Here is a 4,464-nt window from a genome sequence, read left to right as displayed (position 1 = left end):
CACACACACACACACACACACACACAAAGATATTGTGTCTACCTAAAAAAAAAAAAAAAAAACAGGAAGGATTCACACCTTGTTGGGCCCAAAATTGTCTTAGATAGTAAATTTATAAAAACAGACAGTTGTCAACTAAAACCTTCTACACTGAAGCTGCCTGTGGGCACAAGAAAATGAAATAAGAAGCCTGGCATAATGAGCACACCTGTAATCCCAGCAGCTCAGGAGGCAGAGGAAGGAGGATTGCAAGTTCAAGGTCAGCCTCAGCAACTTGGCAAGACCCTAAGTAATTTAGTGAGACCCTGTGTCAAAAAAATAAAATAAAAAGGGTTAGGGATATGGCTTAGTGGTAAAGCACCCCCTGGGTTCAATCCCTAGTTAGTTCAAAAGAAAAAAAAAGTAAGATAGTAAAAGAAGAAAATAAGAAGTTGAATCAAGTAGAAGAGCTAGCTGTTTAATGAGAAGTGTGTGCATCTGTAGAGATGTCCCAGCCCACATTGGTGCCACCTCCTTGTCTGCATGTCAGGGTTACCACTGAACATCTGAGGCTGGGCGTGATTGGTGGGATATCGGCTCGCCTAGCATCTGGCCTGGCTTCAATCCCCAGTACCAAAGTGAACAAATGAAAGAACTAGTTGTGCCGCAGTCTGGCTGGGCACAAATGCCGCAGTCTGGCTGGGCACACAATCACGAGCCACCACACAGCTTGTAGATTCAAACAGCAACTCTTTATTCCCGAACTCACACCAGCCGTTTACAATCACGTTCTGGGGAAATCCACGTTCTCTGCCCAAATCCACCTCCACTGGGCTTCTATCTCCCAAAAAATACTGTCTGAATCCCGTGAGAACTCAAGGGGAACTCAGGCAGCAGGATACGCCCTATTCCCAGCAGGAATAATCTTAAACCTGGAACGCCCTAAACCCGATTATCCTAAACCGGGAACACCCTAATCCTCCCTGGTCCTTGAGCAAGGTCACCTACATGCAATGTCACTGCAAAATGTCCTATTTCCACGAGTCCTTCCACTAAGCAACATGGGGTACGCTGGCAAGGAAATTGTCATACCTACTTGGCTAATGGCTCCCAGCATAGTTGAACTTTACAAAGTTTTTATTACCTTCCAGTTGAAAGTTGGAGGTGAGGATGTGTATGTATGTAGGCATGTATATGTGAGCATGTGTCTATGTATGTAGATATGCATGTATATACATCACAGTTTAACTGAGAAATGCATGCTAAAGAATAGTCAATGGAAGAGTTTTTTTTTATTAAAATGCCCAATTATATTGCACAACTAACAAATTACTAAAATATAAATTCTTCAAACAGGAAATGTCTCCCTGGGCTGGTGCCCCTGTGGGTGCTGATGCAGGACAGGTACTCTGCAGGCCAGGCACGTCCTGGGAATGTGATGATAAGCTCATGTGGCGCTGCCTACAGGTGTGCAGAAGGCAGCTGCGAGCCTCTCAGGGCAGAACTTGAGGGTGTGCTGGCAGATATATCAAGTGCTGCGACTGGCAGAGGCTCCACAGTTGACATTTACACTCCAGACAATAAGCCGGCCCATTGGTGCACATCTGTAGTCTCAGCTACTCAGGATGCTGAGGCAGGAGAAGTACTTGAGGCTCTTACAGGAGTTAGAAGTCAGTGTGTGGAACACAGCAAGACCCCATCTTGATAAAGTAAAAAATTAAAAATAAACTGTAGAAGATATAAGAAAACACTTTTCATGTTGTTAAACAATGGCTTTTAATTGTTATGCTTAGAATGGTATTTAAACAGAATGACTGGAGATGCAGGAGGCTCTGAACTGAGTTCAAAAGTGCAGCACCACTCTGTGACCTGAGGGAAAACGTGGAATTAGGAAGCCTTAGCTGCACACCACTACTGAAACTGCATCCTGACATCCCTGCAGCTGGGGCCAGGACACCTGGGGTCCTCTCAAGTCTCGTCTCAGTGAAGTGTTCCAGCAGAAGCAGACAAGGGCTGGCCACTGCCTCACACAGAAAACAGGTGCCTGTGGGAAAGACCACTATTCTTTCCAAGACCCAGGTTGCTACAAACTCATGGTTCTGTGTGCAGGTCCCATCAGGAGACAGAAATATGAAGAAGGAAGGTCTAACATAGCAATTATTGGCCCTAATGTAATTGTCCTTGGAGGTCAAGAGAACCACAAAGACCCAGGGCTGAGAATTGTGAGGAGGGCCACGTGAGGACCTGCGGGATCAGGCTCCGACACCAGAATAGGTGGTTCCAAGTTGTGCTACTCAGTAGATGCAGAGACGCTTCCTTCCCAGAATGGCCCAGGTAGAGCTGGTCAGCAGTTGATGAGCAATAGCCCCAGGTGCAGGTGGGCCACGGAAGGTGGGCACGGAACCCTGCCAGTGTTATGGTGGGAACTGATCAATATAATCAATAAGTCATAGATACAGGTTATAGGTATAAGGCAAGATAGAATAAATAATCAATAAGCAATAGACATAAAGACTACAGGAATAAGGTAAGATAACATAAATAAGTGATAATAAGATAAGTTCATCAGGAATAAGCCTACATAATAGTAGAAGAATCCTGTAACTGTAAAACATAGGATTTAAGCCATAGGATGTGTCAGTGTGTCAGCATAGTTATAAATAAATATGATCAAATTGATCAACATAGGAATTTGATCTTGTAGCCTTGCATAGGATAAAGGACATACGGTTTATAGGTAAACAGATGAAAATGTGTGTAGTTTTAAGCAGGCATCAAATAAGTCACTAGTACTGAGTGTGTAAAGCAATTGCTCTGGTAGAGACTCATTAGTCACTTGCAACAATTCCCGCCTTGTTGGGATTACAGGAATAAGGTCACACTGTAGTCATTTAAGTAAAATGATGTGACTATAGAAACTCCATGTTAGTTTGTCACTGTCCCTGTGAAGAGAGAACTGCATGACCCATTTCTAGGAAACAGAAACTAAAGCTGTTTTCTTATTTTGAAAACTTGTTTTTCTGCACTTTGTACCCACACCCTGAGCCCTACTCGGGATGCAGCAGTGGGCATGGGAGCTACACCCTGGGTGTGAGTGCCCTTGTGGGTCTACGTGACTTTGAAGTAGATTCTTGTCCCGCTGACCCCGACCCAGGTTCAGGGGGTGACTGTCTAGCACCTGCTTGAGCCCGGGACTGTGGTCATCTGAAGCGCAGAGCTGTGCATTTGTAGCTTCTGTTTATCGCTCGCTTGCTGACTGGAGTCCTGCCCAGAGCCCACGGTCCCATTGTTAATATTTTCATGTCTGTGACTGGCTAGCTTCGATGACGACAAGCACGTCACTGAGTTGGGGTTTTGTGCTTTCTCCTTGGATGGACAGGAAGCTGCTGTCCTCCCACAGAGCGAGTCTCTGCGGTGGGTGGCAGTCCCTGGCCAGGTCAATAAAGCTCTCTTTTGATTTGAAATTCGGACTCGGTGTGTTTTCTGGAACGGCTCCCGTAAGGCCAGGACAGGCCAGCAGGAATCGCCTGCGGGGGTGCTAGCAGCTGAGGCTGGGCCCCAGGCGTCCACGTGAGCCTGAGTGACTGTGCCTGCGGAGGCACAGGCGCTGTGTTGGCCAGAGCAGGGAGCAGGCAGAAGGAAGCAGAGAACAGGGAGAAGTGGCTTCCCCGCAGTGGCTCTCCTGCGTGCCTGCCGGCAACATTTAGCAGTGTCCAGACCCGAGAGAAACACCCCCAGTGCAGCCCTTTTCACGGAGTGGGCAGTGGAGATTGCACTGGAGCTGAAAGATGGGTGGACGCGAGATCCCAACCTCCGTCTGCAGCACCGTGCCCAGCACTCGTCCTCATTCTGATGCGCCAAGCGGCTCTCCAACACTCCTGAAACAGGACACCCCATCTTTCCTCACTCAGGAGAGAATGTGGGTCTCTTATTTACACAGAATACAGATGACACTTGTGCGTGAATGAAACTGAATACAGACTTTGGGAAACCTGCCTGTGAGAGCTGAACTGTACCCTCACCGACCCATGCTGAAGTCTTGACCCCGCTGGCTCAGCTCGTGACTATATTCAGAGATTAAGAATTTGCAGAGGTGACAGTTAAAATGGGTGTTAGGATGGGCCCCCATCCAGTTTGGCTTATGACCCTTAAGTACGGGAACCTGGCTGCAGAGAGAAATGCCCGTGTAGACACAGAAGGTGCAAGCCCTGGAGAAAACAAGACTTCTGGTGATTTCACCTCAGATTTCTGGCTTCCAGGACTGTGAGATGTTGGGGACTGCAAATCAAGTCAAGATGGCGCCTGGCAGTTTGCCAGGAGGAGTGGTTTGTGAGGCAACTCCACCGAGCCATTAAGTTGGTGGGGATGGGGCTGGGGATGTGGCTCAAGCGGTAGCGCGCTCGCCTGGCATGCGTGCGGCCCGGGTTCGATCCTCAGCACCACATACAGACAAAGATGTTGTGTCCGCCAAATACTAAAAAATAA

This window comes from Marmota marmota, unplaced genomic scaffold (genome assembly GCF_001458135.2).
Source record: "Marmota marmota marmota unplaced genomic scaffold, marMar, whole genome shotgun sequence".
Classification (NCBI taxonomy): Eukaryota; Metazoa; Chordata; class Mammalia; order Rodentia; family Sciuridae; genus Marmota; species Marmota marmota.
Note: the sequence above shows the minus strand (reverse complement) of the source record.